Source organism: Lotus japonicus, chromosome 6, assembly GCF_012489685.1.
Source record: "Lotus japonicus ecotype B-129 chromosome 6, LjGifu_v1.2".
Classification (NCBI taxonomy): domain Eukaryota; kingdom Viridiplantae; phylum Streptophyta; class Magnoliopsida; order Fabales; family Fabaceae; genus Lotus; species Lotus japonicus.
The window spans coordinates 27,322,995-27,342,342 of record NC_080046.1 but is presented as its reverse complement, the minus strand read 5'-3'; the positions used below and the strand labels follow the sequence as shown (position 1 = coordinate 27,342,342).

Below are 19,348 nucleotides of genomic sequence, written 5' to 3'. Positions count from 1 at the left end.
GGAAAAAGAAAGTCCCGCGCTGGGCCGCCAACTTACCCTTGTCGACTTTATGTTGACCGACCCTTTCTTCGAGAATTCGAAGAAGGCGGAAGATACTGATCTTGACGGCGTGGCTCAAGAAGCCATCTTGAGCCTTCTTCACGCAAACTAAAGACTCCACATCGAAATAACTAATGTACAAATATATTTACAGCCCCCGCTGTAAGTAGCAAGCCACGTCACGAGTAACCTCCAGTGACGGGAAAGTAACAGAAAGTAACTGAGAGTAGTCACTACAGCATTTTTGGCCTTCCACCGCGGACGGAAAACCGCGGGGCAATGTGAAAAAACCGTGGCTAAAAGCTTACACCACGGTTTAGCCACGGTTTCCTTGCCGCAGTGTATGTGGCCGTGGCCAAGTTCAAGTGCCACGGTTTGGCTAACTTTAAGCTACGGTTAATTAAAAAACGTAAGGCCACGGTTTATGTAGCACCGCGTATCATAAACCGTGGCATTAGACATTTTAGCCGCGGTTTACACACTACGCTAATGCCACGGTTATATTCTCCCCACCGATTCGTAACCGCGTCCAATCTCTTTCTGCCTCGGTTTTGCATAAATTCTAGAGCCACGGTTATATTTACGCCACTGGTTTGTAACCGTGGCCAATAGCTTTTAGCCACGGTTATAGGGAATGCTTAAAACTACAGTTTATTTTATGCCACGGGTTGTTGTCATATTTTGTTTAGCCACTGTTTTGCACTTATGCACATTTTCAGAACCATCTGTATTGTTTCCATAATTATTTTAATAACCTAATTTATTAAAGTATCATAACAATGACAAATGTACACATCAATTAAAATAATTACAATCGACATTTTTTCATAAGTTGATTCATTCAAAAGAAGCCCAAGAGTAGTTCAACCAATATCAAGAGATAGAACCATTACAAAAAAATGAATCAAATAAAACAGACCAAATCTTAATTAACACAAATATTGTATCACAAAGAGCAAAAAATAAATAAAACTACTACAAAAAATGGCAATGCCTAATACTGTTCAACTTGATAGTTTCTAGTCAATTCATGCCAATGTTAAATTCAACAAAAACAGATACAAAATAAAATTTCAAGATGTCATCCTAAGTTCCAAACAATCTTTCAAAATAAGAAAAACCTATCAATTCCAAAAGCAATCAATATTCTTCTTCTTCTCCTCCTTCTCCTTCACCTTTTCTCCTTCTCCATCTCCATCTCCATCTTCTCCTTCTTCATGAAAATCATTATTCTCCCCATTCTGCTAATATGAAACACAATACACACAAATTAGACTCACATATAATATAAAATTATCATATCCTTTTAGAAAGCCTTTAGCTACCAAATGATCCAAATCATCATTCTCCCCATTCTACTTTTAAATTCGAAAACAATCAAATACTGCTCAAAGCATATGTAACATCATGTCATGTTCAAAACTTAAGCATAAACAAGATCAAGTAGTAACACTTACCCCTCAAGGTTTGTTGGAGTAATAAAACTTAATTTTTTTTATCTCCCTTGTACTCCCAGACTAAACCTTCCTTAAAATAAAAATCAGAAACAAAATTAAAATTCACATATAATATAAGCCAAATATATATATATCAAACGAGAATAAAATTAGGCAAGTATAATTGCTCAAAACAAACCAACCACTGCAACATAGCCAATAATTACACTTATATTTAATATGAGATGCAAATAGAATTTTTTTTTAGCCCAAAACAGAATAAGTTTCCCATTTAAAAAGAGGCCACAAGAGAAAAGAAGATCCTCCTGATTATAACCTTCCAACAACCAATACTATTCTTCAATGAAAAAGTTCACTACCCCTTTACACATTAAAATCACCTCTAAAAACCAGCCTGAGCCTGTGAACTTAACTTTGAGAAACATAGACCTGATGTACTAACCTTGGACAATATGAAACTAACACAACCTAAACCAACTGAATCAGATAACTCCAACTGAAAATCTTTGACAGATCAGACCAATGAATTGAGATATCATGATCCAAACAAATTAAGCAGCTACCAAAGGAAATAAAGAAATTAAATTGACTGCTGGTATATTGTAGAATAGGTTCCTCAATGCTGTCTTCATCCTGGGATTGGAAGACGTTTCTCAAACATGACAAGGATTTTTACAAACCAATGTCACCAACAATGGGGCAAAGATTGTTGTCACCCCAGTTAGAAGAACACCTCTAACAATCTTAAGTTGTATCCTGAGGAAACAACTTGTTTCATTTCCACACCGGGTGGTAGCAACCACTGGGGTATCAATTATATTCATAAACAAGTTTAAGTCAAGCACACCATCCTTACAGATTATTTTTGAGTAAGCAAAGGTAATATTAATTTGCAAAAGAAGTGTTGTAAGTACAGAGCTTAAACAAAGACAAAACAAGATCAAAAGGAAAAGAGATGAACAAAGAAGAAACAGAACAGAAACAGAGAAAGACAGGATCAAAGAGAACCACAAACCAACTACAGAAGGGATAACACCATCCAATGGGTAATCACCTCTCCCCACACAACCAATACACATTGAAACACAAGAAGAACCACCCGCTGCAACCTCTCCAGGTCCACGACTCCAACCAAAGCAAATATACATATACATAAATAACATACCTCAGCAGCGTAGAGAGGAGGGTTGCGCAAGCCGTCGCCGAGATGAGCCGTGCCGGAGGAGAGAAGAGGGTCGCCCACATGAGTTGTGCCGGCGGAGGAGGAGGGCCACGATCGTTCAACCAAGGAGGAGAAAGTTAGGGTTCCAATTTTCTCAGAAGTACACGTACTGATCGAGTGTAGTGTTAGAGATTTGGGGGGTTTTTATTTTTTATAACTTTTAAGTTTTTTTTAATAAAAATTAATCCTTTAGTTGTGCAAAAATTCTAAACACGAGCGGGATTTACGAAATTTTGGCGGAAGTAATTTTTTAGTGTTAAGCCCGAATTAATTAATTAAGATGCAGATCTTTATGCCACAGTTACATTTGTGGGATTAAGTAGCAGCGGTTGGAAAAGTGTAGCCATGAATTGGCCACAAATGTGGAACTGTGGTATGAAATGTAGATGCCACGGTTTTCTTCAGCCGTGGTCATCACGCGTCCACAATTACTGAACCGTGGCATATACTATAATTAGACCACGGTTTTTCCTCCGTCGAAGAAATTAGCGTGGCCTAAAGTGAAAAATGTTGTAGTGAGTGCCCGTGGGCAAATATGTACAAACCAAAGTAAAGGTCAAGTATTCGAAATACAGTCCTCCAATCGAAAGTAGGTCAGCCCAAAACGGCCTAAACAAGACCACCTAGTCCGACCAACTCTCTGTGATTCCCATAAAGAGAACCACACAAAAAGCTAAAGGTCGGGGACCTACCCTGCCCCAAAATGAGAACTTGACGACCAGAGCTGTAACGCTACTCCTACTCTAATCCTTCCCAGAGAAGTGCACCACAGCACTCCTCAAACTACATGCTGGCATGGTCGTCGCCTGAATTAGAATCTGGGACGACTAGGTCACTGTCTGCATCTGCCTCCTCTCTCGCTACTGCTTGGGTCTCAAACCTAGGAACTCCCGTCACCGCATCCACTACGCGAACGAACACGTCCTCCTCCATCAGGTGCACCGAAGGCACAACAAGATAACCACGAGGAGAAGTCGATGTCCTCAAGCGAAGGGTGGCTACATCAACACGTTCCTCTGCTGGTCTCGCAGGTCCGGAACCCGATCCAATATCATCAGCGACAGCAACGGTGGGTGAGCTAGAGCCCGATGAAGTCCCTCCCACAGACCCCTCCTCCGAGGGGTCCTCGTCGTCGGAAGACGACGGTGGTGGTGGTGCTTCTACACCAGGTCCGCAGTGCACGCCGGGTGGTAGGTTAAAGCTGACAGTGTAACGCCTCATTACTCCCTCAGTCAAGTGTCCCAGACGGTCGACACGATCCTCCATTATTCTCCCCGAGTAGATCGCTCGGTGGCCGGCGGGGTCAACCACCCATGAGCCGGGGATCTCCTGGTCTAACATCTCGAACCTAGTCCCCCCCGAAGGGTGGACCATCGTGAACCAGTCCGCCATGGACATCTGACAATGGGCGTATTCCGCCAAAACACAAACAGCAGGCGCGAGGGTCAACTCAAAGAATTACATAAATAATACACCCAGTAGATAAAGTGTACGGAATAGCTACTTAGGCTTAAAGGTTTGTAATAACATTATAAGTTGTATATCTTCCAATTGAATATAAATGACAATTACTGACAATTAACAAATATCAAGTAAGATTAACAAGTATCAATCACATTCGGCAACTAAGTCAGTATGTATGATGAAATGAATGATATGACGAGGAACGAGATGCAATCCGGAAGGATGGGCACTCTTAGTGTTCTTATATGGAAATCCGGGTCTTAGGACCATTTTGGAATCCATCGAGGTCCGGCTTCCCACCGTGTATGAACCTCAAAATGTATGAATGATGCAACGTGATAGCCAAACACTGTCTCCGACCTTACTCGTCACGTCGTCATGTGTTCTTGCTAACTTATTGTCTCTAAAAAGAATACCCTAAGGTAAATGTGGATTCTGCGACAAAAGACAATTAACTATGAAAGGAGTGTAATCACTCTTGATGACTTAAGGGTCATCTGACTCATCTAATTCGATGGTCAAAACTGCTCAGCGAGCGAAGAGTAACAATGTACTTGGAAACTTATAGTTCCCTGGCTTGTCTTTTAGATAGCCAAATAATAAACTGCTCATCGAGCGAAGAGTATAAACATGCTCAGAAACTTATTAGTTTCCCTAAATCTTTGATTCAACGACACTTCTCATTTCCTGGACTGGGCGAGATCCCAGGGTCCCTCGCCCAGGGGCGCTGGCTTAGGGCGAGGAGCGCATCAGGGACTTGGGCCTTCGTCTTGGAGGCCCAACTGGCCCATTAGGATTATTTAGAGGCGCTAGGCCCAACTTTCTCAACTATAAATAGGGGACGACGACCAATTGTAAGGGACTATTAGCTCATTTGAGAAATAACAAGCTGGAAATTCAGTTACTTTCTCTCTCTAAGCGGTTACGCTCTCATTCTCTCTAGGAATCTCGTTCCTTGCACCTTAGATACAATACCTCATCTCAATGTTCATGATGGAACATTTGGCGCCGTCTATGGGGAACAGTAGATTTTGATTCCCGGACTACAAGGATTGCAATTGAATTTGGAGAAGTTCGATTCTCTGTGTGAATTTCTTCAGTTTTTCAGTTTTTCGCTTGAAGTTTTTCGGTTCACCAATCAGGATCGATAGAAACACGTCGTCGACGACGCGGCGAAGATCAGGAGCGGCGGCGCGGTTCGCCTCCACGTCGCGTGAGAGGCAGGCCGCGATGCGAGCAAGTTCGCCGTGAAGAAACCGATCAGTTAATTTCCCCTCCTCCACCACGACCACCTCCACCTCCTTCTCCAACGCCTCTGTTACCTTCTCCGCCGACTTCACCGGAGCAGCAGAGATCACCAGCGCACTCACCCGGAGCTTCAGGAGTGGAGAATACGGCACCTCAGGCACCGATTTCTGGCCAAGACTGGAGGCGTTTGATCCGTAGTGTTGATGATATACGACAGCGGAACGATTACTTGCAAGAACAACTAGAGTATTATCGTTCCGAGCAGCATGATGAAGGGGAACGCGAGGCGGAAGCCGTGGCTGAATTCGAACCGTTCTCAGCGGCAGTAAGGGAGGTTGCCATACCAGATTAACATGAATAATATTGTCCTTGAGACATACAGCGGGAAAGCTGATCCCAAAGAGCACCTGCTATATTTCAACGCAAAAATGGTGATCAGTGTCGCTTCCGACGCTGTGAAGTGCAAGATGTTTCCAGCTACGTTCAAAGGCACAGCCATGGCGTGGTTTACCACGCTACCCCGAGGATCCATCACTAATTTCCGTGACTTTTCATCAAAATTCCTCGTCCAGTTTTCCGCCAGTAACACCAAGCAGGTGACAATTGAGGATCTCTACAACGTATGCCAATCTGAGGGCGAGACTCTAAAGCATTATGTAAAACGATTCAGCGCAGCATCAGTCAAAATTGAGGAGTCAGAGCCGCACGCCTGTGCGCGTGCCTTCAAGAACGGGTTGCAGCCGGGGAAGCTGAACAACAAGTTGAGCCGCAAGCCGGCTCGGGCCATGGCGGAGATCCGGACGCGAGCAAACACCTACATCCTGGACGAGGAACATGATGCTTTCAAGCGAAGGCGCGCGAAAAAGGAGAAAGACGACGAACCAGGGGACGCTTCGCCGGAAGAAAAGCGGAATAAGGAGAGGGGAGAGGGCAGTAGAAAGCGAGACAGGAAGGTGAGGACAAGGGAAAAGGCTGCGAAGGAGCCATTGTACCCTAAGAGAGAAAATTTTGAGCGCCGCAGACCGTGGCATCAAGCTGACCCTCGCCGGCGAGAGGACTCAGGTAAGAGTCTTAATGCACATCTGACGGAGTTGCTTCGAGAGGTCAAGGCAACTCACGCGGTTGAGGAAGGCGAGAAAGAGGCCGACCCGCCCTGAGTGGCGTTGGATAAAACAAAGTGGTGCGAGTACCACCGCTCGGCAGGCCACGACACAGGAGATAGCTTTACCCTGAAGAACGAGATTGAGAGGCTCATTCGAGCGGAACGATCGCAGATGAACAACCGTGGCGATCGGTGGAATGGAGAGCGGCAGCAAGGGACGATAACACTAAGCTAATCCGTGTAAGGTATCTTGTATTGCAGGTTGTGGCATCCTACAACGTCATCATTGGAAGGAACACACTCAATCGCCTCTGTGCAGTAATTTCGACGGCACACCTGGCGGTGAAATATCCGCTGATAAGTGGAAAAGTGGGAAAGATTGTAGTTGATCAAAGGAGGGCGAGAGAATGTTACAACAACTGTCTTAGCTTGTATGGAAAGAAAGGAACTGGCGAGGAACACATGTGTCATGAGGTTGAGGTCATCCAAGGTAATCAAGGCAGGAAAGGGGGATCGAAGCAGGGGGTTGACAGGAAGATAGCAAGATCAGGGAGCAACACAGGACAGGTCGGGGTAGATGGCAGGATGGGTAAGGATGGATAGTTCACGGACGCTCATGCAGAGGAGCATTGGGCAAGTGTGATCGCAGACTTAGAAGCGTATAAATTTAGCAGGGGGTGTTGGTGATCGAGCCCAGGCTCACGGTTAGTCAGGAGAGACGCTTAGAGAAGCTGGTAGAGGACAACTTTGACCTCTATAGCTGGAGCTCAAAAGACCCAGAATTATGAGAACTACCGATGTTCAGGAAACCGAATCTCTTGAGTTCAGGGCGAGATGAGGAAAAGGGAAAGGGAATTACGATTCAAGAAATGGACCAGCGAATAGTCCAGTAGGGCAGGGGAGAGAAAAGAGATGATAAGGCGCGCGAGTGGTATAAGGACAAAAAGAAGGGCACGTCCAAGCACGACAGGCAGAAGGGCAAGATGGGAGAAGTTCCTCACCACCACGAGGCGGGCATGGAAAGAAACCAGCCCATAAATAACGATGAATGGCTAGCGAGCACGTCTGGCTCGAAAGATGTGGTGATGGGGATGATACTTGGACCCGAGAGGCTGGAAGAGGGAGCGTGTGGAAAGCAGGGACGAGGACGCAGCAAAGGAAGCAGGAACGAGGACACAGCAACAAAACCAAAATTAGGACCAAAAATAAAGATGCACTCTTTTTCTCCGCCACGAAAGTTTTTTAATGAGGCATCCCTCCTATGTAAATTTGAATTACGAATCAAATACAAAAGGACATTCTCAAGTAATACTCCTAGCTTGACTATAATATGACGGTCGCTCGGTGGGAAAAATTCCCTGAAGGTGGAGATCCCAACACGACCTTGATGTCTGGGGATCACTCCGGGAAAGTCCGACGCGAACCGCTGCTACCCAGATAGGAACTCAACTAACATGTCACGTTCGCCCGGTGGAAAAAATTCCCTGAAGGTGGCAATCCCAACACAACCTTGATGTCTGGGGATTGCTCCGGAAAGTCTGGCGCGAATCGCTGACCTCTCGTTGGCGATGTGTACGGGAAAGCTCCTTGTCCAAGGGCAAGCAGTTTATCCCAAAAGTCTCCTCGAAATATGGGCAAGCGAGACCTCCCCGAAATATGGGCGAGAACAAAAACTAAGCACAAGTCTGGGTAAACCTATATGGCCATTGGGTCCCTAGCACCGTAAGCCCTCACCGAGATAAAACCAGCGAGGCCGCACCTGCTCTTACGGGAAATATTGGTGCGAGGAGAAAGCCTCAGCCCAAGGCTGAGCTAAAGTCCTAGTTTCACTAGCACACATTCAAAATCGCTACACGAGCACAAAATGCAAAGCCCGAAGGGCACGAGGGCGCGAACGAGGAGAGAAATAAACAAACGAAATCGCAGCAAATTTTCATTAAATAACGTCGGACGATATTAATTACAAAAAAAAAGGAAGGTAAGAAAAATCAATACAAAATATTCACACTACAGTAACGTTTTCTACTTCTCCTGCGTTTTCAGCAGCCGCAAAATATGCAGCATTGAAGCCCGGGGGATCGTCCGGGTCGACCAATCCCTTGGGGGTGACCTTCTTGAAAGCTCCCGTCCCGTTGAGGTTAATCCCCACATAAAGATATTGAACTTGAGCTTTGGCGAGGAAGAAACCGCGACCACGCTCTTCCACGGTCTCAGCAGCAGTCCTGGCAGCCAGCCGTTGTAAGATCAAGTTTTGATCGAGTAGTACAACTCTATGTTTTGATGATTACAAGTTAACATTTTAGTATGAACAATTATGGTACTCTAACGTGTTTTTCTGAGTGTGCTACTTACAGGCTCTGACCTTAATATTATCTCACACAAATCAGAAGCATTGTGCTTAAAGAGTGACCCAAGCAACGCTTTCGCAATCTCTATGTTCAATCTGAACAGTAGAAAAGCTTCAGAAGATCTGAAGTTAATCAAGCTCTGACGTGGACTAAACTCACTTGAAGTTCTGAAGATCCAGACGTTCTGACAACCCAGACACTCTGAAGGTTCAGATGTTCTGATGGTGTAGAAGACTCTGAAGATCCAGAAGCTTTTAAGTGGAGACTCTGAAGTCCAGAAGCAAAATGGCTCTGAAGACCAAGTACTTCCCTCTGAGTTCAGAATCAGAAGATACAACGGTCAGAGGATCTGTGCTTCCCTCTGACTCTGATCAACTGGCTTCACAAGTTCCAACATGAAGCATTCCCCTGATCAGAAGTCTACTAGGTTTAAAGGTCAAGTCACTATCCAAGTACAAAAGCAAATGTACTATCATGACGACCTACCTAACATTCTCAGCCACAGCAGAAGCTGGAATTTCCAGAACTGCCCTCCAACGGTTGCATTTCCATGCAGCGTTCAAACCCTAATCCTTGGAGTATAAATAGAGGCTGAAGATTGAAAGATGTTGTTGAAAGAATCTCACACGCGCAAGCTATATTCAAATCTTCTAAGCATTCTTTCTTCATTGAATTCATTGTGTTTACTACAAGCTTTTGAGAAGCAATTCCTTTCTAAACAATCTTTCTTAAACAGTTGTTTAGTTACCTTTAGAAGAATAAGGTTGATCGGATCCTAGAGAAGACTAAGAGAGTGAATCTTAGTGTGAGCTAAGTCAGTGTATTGTTAGTCACATGTAGGTTTCAAGTGCAGTTGTAACAATTATCTGATTAGTGGATTGCCTTCATTCTAAGAAGGAAGAAATCACCTTAACGGGTGGACTGGACTAGCTTGAGTGATTCATCAAGTGAACCAGGATAAAATCCTTGTGTGCTTTTCTATCTCTTATCTTAAGCACTTTATTTGTCTCGAAAGATTTGTTAAAATCTTAAGGTGGAAGTTTTATTCTGAAAACGTTATTCAAACCCCCCCTTTCTACCGTTTTTCATTCCTTCAGTCGTGCCCGGAGAGTTATGACCTCAGAATCCGCACGGTATTCCTCGTCCGCGACAGCTTTGGCTTTTGTTTCTAATTCAGATCTCACCTCGGCGAGAGATTCGTTCGTCGACCCCAACTCATTTTGAGGGAACGCGATCTCTTCATCTTTGACAAGGCAGGCAGCCCTGCCTGCGGCAATCGCCTCAGCCTTGGCCTTCGATTCCTGTTGCAAATCGTCTCGCTCGCCTTCCAGCTCCTCCATTCTCTCTTCGCAAGCGGACAAGTCCTCCTCGCGACAGCTCATCCCCAAGTTGTTCAGTTTAGTCACTTGGGCCGCAACTTGGGTCAACAACTTGTCACGCTTGTCGTGCGCTTCGAGTGTGGCATGGCGGTAACCCTCAGCCCTCTGGCAGAGCTCTTCAACTTCAGTAGCTGTGGCTGAATCCTGCGACAACCTGGCAAAAAGACACCCCGCACGCAAAAGGCACGAGATGGCTTCTCGCGCCACCCCATCAAGGTCAGGAGTTTCAGTTCCTCTCATGTTGTCAAGGAGGGGGTCGGTTAGCATAAAGTCAACAGGGGAGAGCTGCTGATGTGAGACAAAGCATGTCTGCTCATCGACAATCGTATGGCTAGTGGCGAGGGAAGAATGGCGAAGGGAAAGCGAAGCAGTGGGAGTTTGGTCTTCATTGCCGTCACTCATGGTGGGAACGGGGGAGACCCTAGGTGGGCTTGCCTCAGCTTGGCGACATGAACGGACAGGGGAGAGGGTTGTTTGGGGAGCACCCGAGGGAACGTCTTCAGAAGCATGTTGATCGGCGATGACTCCTTCAGGAAAGGGCGAGTACCCCGCATCGCCCATGGGGTCTGGCTTTTCCCCGCCCGCCAGATCTTGGCGAGGGGCAAATGTCTCGCCAGCCCTAGGTCTCTTGGTTTTCTTCTTCTTCTTTTTTGACTTTTGAGGCGAGGGGGTCGCGACCCTCGCTTCTTCATTTGAGCCAGGGGCGACCCTTTTGGATTTTCGGGGTTTTCTAGTTGGGGAAGGTTGGACCGCATCGCTAGTGGACATCGGAGCCGGCTCGTCAATCTCCAGCGGAAGGATGGGGTCAGGTATTGAATCGCGAGGCCCCGGGGCAGTGACGTTTGGGGTCACCATGACCGTTTCAGAAGGGGCAGCACTGGATTTTCTGGTCCGTTTCTTTTAAAGGGAGGCGGCGACCTCGGCATCAGCATCCGCGACAGCACGTTTCCTCTTAACCCCGTTAGTATTAAAAATGGGAAGAAACTCAAGTGAGTCAGCAGCTAGGGCGCGCTTGAGCGCGACTTCTGTGAAGTTCATTCCCCTTAGAAATGAGCGGAGGGTGTTCTTGCGAGCGGCTTCAAGCAACTGAGAGCACTCAAGGATGGGGAGCCCAGCGAAAAAGCCAAGGATGGCTTTATCTTCTTCACTCAGCGATGTATCAGATGGTTGCGGGACATCGCGAGGACTCTCGGTCCAGTAGAAAGGGAACAGAGCGGTCTCGTCCCGGCGGGTGAAAGCTTCAGGGTAGGTAGGATGTACGAGTATGCGGAAGTACCGGCGCCCGGGTCCCTTCTTGATGTTGCTCTTGTGATGGTAGAGGCACTGCCGGCCCGTACGAGATTTCAGAGAGATCCACCCAGGAGTCGGGGTCTTCAAGGATTTTGGCTCCACGCCGTAGAAGTAGAAAAAATGGGAGACTTTGGCTTCAAGACCAACGGCGTCGCAGAGAATCTCAAAGCACCGAATGAAGGCCCAAGCGTTCAAATGAAGTTTGCTTGGTGCTACATTGATTTCCCTCATAACCTGGCAGAGGAAAGGGGAGAAGGGTAGTTTGATCCCCAGGTCGAGGAAGAGGTACTCGTAAACATAAAAGAAGTGGGGTTGCTTCACGCCTTGTTCGTTCGTGCGATGCTGCCAGGGACGGCGGATCTCCAAGCCCCGACCGGTGACGAGGATATCCTCAAAGGATTTTTCGCAGCAAAGCCCGCCGGGCGGGCGGGCTGTCTCGGCAATCGACTTAACGGTGGACTGCTTAGAAGGTTGGCAGATGGCCTCCTGAGTGGAGTCTTGAGTTATGGACTGGGGCAAGGTGGCGAAGATTTGATGCCAGATATCGTTCTTTTCGTTTTCCATAAGGGGAAATTCCCCGGGGGGGAGGGTTAACCTGAGAAGGAGATGCGGGGGCGGCGCTGCGGGATCGAGAGGATCCTTTGGTGCGGCATTGGGAAGTCATCTTTGCTGAGAAGAAGGATAAGGATGAGAAAGGAAGGGGGTGCTAGTTTATCAATTTCAGTAGATTGTGGGAATTCCAGAAGTGGTGAATGAGTGAGGGAAGAAGATTTTAAAAGCTGGGGTAAGCAACGGTTGGGAAATCCTGCCTCATCATGGCAAAGGTGGAATGATCACTTAAAGGAGTGTGGCGCGGACTTTGGGAAACGAAGGTAGCGTATTAAATGAAAAGTCACAACGGTTGAAGCTTATTGGTTTGAATTCAAATTGTTAGGATTTACCACGATTCGAAGGGATGTTTCAAAGGTAGTAGGTGAGATACCCTGGATTTGCTGACCTTTATGTCACTTCAGGGCGCAACGCGTGGCGCAGGCTCGGCACATGTCAAAAGTTACGGTTTAGGGCACGTGCGCGACTACGGCGGGGTGAGCAAATCCAACATCATCGCCGCAAGCTCGCTTGTGGACTCAAGCCGCCAAGGGAGCGTGGCAAGGCGTTCAAAATTTCAAATTTTTAGGCTTTAAATTACCAAGCCATGTTGGCAATTGCTCTTTATTTCTGTACCTTATGTTTGACATTAGTTAGTTTTTACGTCCATCGCCTTGTCTTTCCTGTTTAAAGACACACTTAGCTCTCATGCTTCGAGCTCGGTGTCTTGTGGACTTGTGGACTGGGCGAGACCCCAGGGTCCCTCACCCAGGGGCACTGGCTTAGGGCGAGGAGCGCATTAGGGACTTGGGCCTTCGTCTTGGAGGCCCAATTGGCCCATAAGGATGATTTAGAGGCGTTAGGCCCAACTTTCTCAACTATAAATAGGGGACGGTGACCAATTGTAAGGGACTCTTAGCTCATTTGAGAAATAACAAGCTGGAAATTCAGTTCATTTCTCTCTCTAAGCGGTTACGCTCTCATTCTCTCTAGGAATTTCGCTGCACGTTCCTTGCACCTTAGATACTATACCTCATCTCAATGTTCATGATGGAACATTTTCCAAAACTAATATCCAAACCCTAAGCTTCCATCTGAGATTGTTATCATTACTTAAAGGGTTCAGACGTTGTTTAGTGTATTATGAATTTTCCTTGTAAAATAGTTTTCATTTAGTTTTATCTCTAATCTTATAAGTTTAAAAGATCACATCATCCCAAGTAATTCCCATAGAAGGTCTTGATCCACTAAAATAATAATAAGGGTCCGAACTTCGGTTCGTCCCGTCAAACTGTCCCAAAATCTCACGATGAGTATGGCACAATTGCCCGTGTTCCTCACTCTGACGTATAACAGATATATGTATAATTGCATAACCAACTGGCACAATCAAACAGTCATGGTACATATATCAACACATCCTAAATTAACCATTTAGCACATAGCATGTGAATCAATCAACAACAGTTCAAGCGATAAATAATCAACAATGTCGGCCGAAGCCTCAGAAAACGGAGACACACGTCTCAATTAGTTCACTCGGCCGAAGCCTCCAGAAAACATTTCCCAGTCAATCACAATCAAGTGCATAAACAATAAATCAAGTCGAATTCGTCGACACCTAAAGCATTTGCTAGTATTCAGTGAGTAGCCCTCACCTCTAGTTCTTCCAGTGCGTTCCTTCAGGGTTCCTTCACAGTCTTCTCCTTCCGCGCCACGGGATTCCTCAAACGAACCTTAGAGAGCGAAATCACAGAATTCAATCACAACAAGTCAGAAACTCAGCAAACAATAATTGCTAACGTTATACGAAGAATTATAAACTCCAAAGTACGATAACCTAACGCGATAAGACGAGTTTTTGAAAAGAGAAATTTTTCCTCTCCCCCCCCCCCTTAAGGAGCTCTCGGCCACTACACATGAAAATGTGTTCCGACGCTTTTTCTTCGATCAAACTTGATTCCTAGGTTATCATTAGTCGTAACTAAGGCGAATTAAAGCTCGGAAAAATTATCGGATCGAAAACTGACGCAGGGGTATTTTGGTAAGTGTTTTTAGCTCGGAAATTCAAAATTGGAATTTCGAAAAACAAATTGGATGGGGACGTCACCAACGACGTTTATGACAACTAATCCTACTTGCGGTAAGCTCAGTCGAGAGTTTTAAGTCCAAAGGGCGAAACTTTAGCCGAAAAATGGGTATTTGAGCAGAATCGAAGCTCGGCGACGATTCTGCGAGATTCGGTGAAATGTAATCCGCTAGAAGTACTCTTGGGTTAGTAGGGAATATGTTTAGACACTGAAATCAAGTTATTTGGACAGTTTTACAAAAAGCTCGAAACTTTGAGCACAGAAAGACAGAGAAAAGCGACATAATTGACGATCAGAAGTAAGGAATAGCATCTATACCTCGAGGTCTACGCGTAGCAACTGTCAGTGCGACGATAAGGCAAGAAACGGCGAAAACTTTTCTCCTCCTCCCTCCTTGGTACTTGCGGGTTTGATGGTGAAGATTGGTGAGAAATTTTGATTTCTCGCCTATTTATAGGTGAGGGAAAATGCGGGAAAATGAAAATTTCGCGATTCCGATTTTTCCTGCACATTCCTCCGTGAATTCTAAGATAGGTTCTGGCGACAGAATTCCAGAACTCGAAACAGGTTTCTTGGAATCAAAGCAAACGATCCAAAGTCGGTGTGAATCGATTTAACCCGAAAAACTACTTTTTGCAGTTAATGTCGGATGAGAAAACTTCCTTCTGAAGAAAGATTAGAAACATCGAGAGAAATAGGTGCATGCGTGTGGAATCTTCGTTTGAAGCTCTGAATAGAAAAAGTCTTCATCGACAGCTCATTTTAGGGTTCTTGAGCTATCAGGGATTTAGTTTCTGCAAACCTTCGAGAATTAGAATCGAACGATCGTACATCCCAGGGTTTCGTATCGAAACGCTTGTCATGGAAAGATATAAGAGAAATTCTCATACTTCTTTGGAGATTTTTGGAATTAGTTTCTATAGTGCATTTAAGGGTAAATTAGTCATTTACTAATGCTCTTGTCCTAGGCATAAGCGAATAATACTTGCGCTATAACTTACATCGATTCTAATGTTATCCTTAGCCTTTTCCTGAACTTTCTCCTTCATAAATTTATTTCATTTGATGAACATTTGTTCAGTTTTCCTTCACGTTACACTGAACCTAATCGTGAATAGGAATTTCACCAATTTATTCTAAGCTTAAAAACTTGGGTCTCACAAAAGACAAGACAATCGCGGAGGCGAAGGCCCGGGCATCCTCCGATGTCAAGGCCCTTGAGACGAGGCTGAAGATTGAAGCTGCTGCTGACGCCGTGGAAGAGCGTGGGCGTGGCTTCTTCCTTGCAAGGCCCAAGTCTTGCATCTCTACAAAGAGTTGGACCTTAGTGGGATGGGGGCTTTCAAGAGAGTCACCCCTGGGGGTTTGATTGGCCCAAATGACCCCCCAGGCTTCAACGCGGAGTACTTCCTGGCTGCTGAAAACGAAAGAGAAGAAAAAGATATCAATTCAGTCTGACTACTTGTATTGATTTTTCCTTACCGCTTACTGTAATTATGACCGCCCGGCGAGGCTGACCGCTGATAAAAATTTGTTGCGACTCCTTTTGTCTTCTTTTGCTTGTTGTGTTTAATTTTGCGTTTGTTTTCAATTTAAGCCTAAATTACATTCAACGACTTTGAGGGTGTGTTGGGTTTAACTAGGACTTTGGCTCAGTTTTGAACCCATGCTTTGTTCACACGCTTTTCCCGTAAGATCAGGTATGGCCTCGCCAGTTTTGCTTGGTGAGGGCTTATGGTGGCTGGGGTCCCAATGGCCATGTGGGTTGCCCAAGGCTTAGCCTAGTTAGAAATGTTGGCCTATATTTCGAGGAGGCTTTTGCTCGCCCATATTTCGGGGAGGCTTTTGGGATAAGAAGCTTATCTGCACATGTCGCCAACGGGTAGCAACGGTTGCGCCGGACTTTCCAGAGCGATCCCCAGACATCAAGGTCGTGTTGGGATCGCCACCTTCAGGGAATTTTTCCCACCGAGCAACCGTTATGATTCAGTTGTGAGTTAGGAGTATTGCTGAGAATATCCTTTTCTATTTGATTGTAAAAAGAGGTTTTTACATTTATTGAGGGATGCCTCATTAAAAAACTCTCGTGATGGAGAAAAAGAGTACATCTTTATTTTTTCGTCCTAATCTTTTGCTCCTCGCCATGCCATTGTTCCTACTCAGCGCGCTTGCTCTGTCTTCCCAGTGGTCGTCCCTTCTAATTAGAGTACCACGCTAAGCACCTTATCTTTCAACCCCGACATGCTCGCCACCCCTTCTTCACTCCTGTAAGGCTGGTCGCCCCGCTCGGCCACCCTGTGGTAGAATGGTCGCTTTCCTAACCTGTTTCCTCGCTTGACGTACCTGGCCGCCTTTGAAGGTTTAAAATTTGCGGCCCCCACTAGTTTCCAACATTCTACCTTCCCTTACCGCCGCCGAGAATGGCTCAAACTCCGCTACAGCCTCTGCCTCCCGTTCCCACTCGTCATGTTGCTCAAGGCGATAATAGTCCAACTGCTCTTGCAAGTAATCATTTGGCTGCCGTATGTTGTCAACGTTGCGGATCAAATGTCTCCAATCTCTGTGAGGGATCGGAGCTTGAGGCAATGGCAATCCGCCTCCTGAAGCTTCCGGCGAGCGTGCTGGAGATCCTTGCTGCGAAGGTGAGGACGGTGGAGTAGGTAATGAAGGTGTCGGAGAAAGAGGGGGAGGAGGTGGTGGAGGCGGAGGAGGAGTTGGTTGCTCAGGTTGCTCGCGACGAACCTCCTCACGACGCGGCCTTCCTCTCACACGACGCGGTGGTGAATCGCGCCACTGCTCCAACGCTTCGCTGCGTCGACGACGGCGAGTCTCCATTGAATTTCAACCGCGAACCAGAAATTTAACCAAAAAACGCGAAAATCAGAGGAAATTGCACAAAATTCTGAACCTCTCTCAACCATAAACAGCAATCCACGTAGTTTGGGAATCGAAATCTACCGGTCCCCACAGACTGCGCCAAATGTTCCAGCCAAGAACATAGAAAGAAGGTATAGTACCTAGAGTGAGAGGATTGCAATGAGAGAATCTAGAGAGAGAGAGCGTGTAACCGCATAGAGAGAGAGTGTAACTGAATCTTGAGTCTATTATTCATGAAATGAGCTAAGAGTCATTTACAATTGGTAACCGCCCCCTATTTATAGGCGAGGGGTTGGGCCTGACGTATCCATCTGTCCTTAGTGGGCCGGTTGGGCCTCTCGGAAGAGGCCCAGACCTTTGGCTTGTGCATCGCCTTTGGGTGAGGGCCTCTGGGGTCTCGCCCAATCCACTTGCTGCCCCCCTTTGGGAATAAGAGCTATGAAGGTTGAGTTCAAGCCTTTGACAAGCTTTCCTGTTTGGTAAAAATCATTGAAAAATTGTAACAAATCCGCCTTAACTAAATTCCAAATTTTTTTGAAGAAATCCATGCTAAAACCATCCGGACCAGGAGCTTTATTCCCATATGTATTTTTTTCTGCCTCACAAATTTCTTCCAGAGAAAAAGCTGCTTCTAATAAGTGATTATTTGCTGCTGATATTTTTTTTAATTTGATATTCTGAAACCACGGCCTTGTCACTGCTGCCACACGAAAGAAGCTCTGGAAATGATCCTTCATAGCTCCTTTGATTTGTTCCGGTGTTGTCAGTAAACGCCCCTGAAATCTGATTTGTGTAATATTCCTACGTACAGTACGAGCCTTACAGACTCTATGAAAATATTTAGTATTTCTATCCCCTTCCTTCAACCACCTTATCCGTGACTTTTGGTGCCATACCCTTTCTTCCTCACGATACGCCCGCCACAATGCCTCCAAAACGTCTCTCCTTTCTTTCGTCAGAACCTCTGTCCCCCCTGATCTTCTAAGTCACGCATTACCCCTTGCAATCTCTCTTCCAGTTGCACAATTTTTTCAAACCCACATCCCCCTCTCCCTTTACACCACTCTCTAATATACTACTGATTTCCACCATGTCTCAACCAGCTCATTAAAGCCCTCTTCTTCAACCCAATAATTAAAATAGTAAAACTGTTTCGGACCAACATCTGGAACACCAAAAACCAAACCCACTGCTCTATGATCAGAAACATTCCATTCAAAAACAGATTGGGCAACATTAGAGTAGTGTAGCAGCACCTCATCAGATACAAGCCAACGATCCAAACGGCTCCACAAACCATCATTACGCCTGGAGTACCAAGTAAAATCCCCATTAATCAGAGGTAAGTCTGTTAAGCTGCTATCCTGCACAAACTGCTGAAAACTGCATCTCCGACATCCAGAATACCTTCTGGAGCACGTTCTGTACCCAATAAGACTACATTGAAATCTCCTCCAAGGAAAACCAGCCCCCCATGATTTAACACATGACCCTTCAAATTTTCAAAGCAATGACGTCTCTCCGCTACCGTATGTGGACCATAAACATTGCCCACCAGTACAGTTTCATCAATATTTGGAATTTTCACTATCAGCAAAATAAACCCAAGTTTCAGAAATCACTATTGTCACCTATAAAGAGTTCTCCCGCCACAGACACATGAGGCCCCCCGCTGCCCACTCAGAATGAACCTCCACATGACGCATTTGCATACCTTGTGTCCATGACTCTACCGTACGATGTTGCTTCTCAGTTAAATTTGTTTCATATAATAACAAAAGTTCCGACTTCCACTGCAAAATAGCCTTCTTTATTGCTTCCCTCTTCGTTGACCCTCCCAACCCCCGTAAGGTGTGGATGATTTTGTCGGATTTGTGCTTCCAAGCCTCTAATCATCAAAGGTTCCGACCCTCGTGCTTTCAGACCCAATTGTTTTCCAACCAGCGAAGTTCGTTGTGTGTAAGACCCTGTTTTGAGATGCATTTATCATTTTAATAAGTACTATGAGATTTTGGTTATAGGGTAACAGCAAAGTTATTGTTATATCTTATTTTGTTGATTTGTGTGATTTTAGTATTTCAGTAACTGTAAAGTTACTGTTCTTCTTGTGTGTGAATATTATTTATAATAAATAATATTTAGTGAATTTTCAGTAATTACAGTTACTGTTTTTACTCCATCTGATTTGGTTGATTCTATGCAATTTATGTTTTTTTGGGTATTTTTACCCTGAGATGTGATTTC

The 19,348-nt window shown here is 45.4% G+C and overlaps 1 long non-coding RNA gene across 1 annotated transcript; it reads right to left on the bottom strand.

The window, feature by feature from the left end:
- Nucleotides 1-939: 939 nt before the first annotated feature.
- LOC130723937 (uncharacterized) lies at nt 940-2,862 on the bottom strand. The gene is made up of 3 exons (XR_009014396.1): nt 2,662-2,862; nt 1,497-1,566; nt 940-1,280 (listed from the first exon to the last, which is right to left on the bottom strand). It is a non-coding gene; the product is annotated as an uncharacterized LOC130723937 (long non-coding RNA).
- Between the last annotated feature and the right edge of the window lie 16,486 nt (nt 2,863-19,348).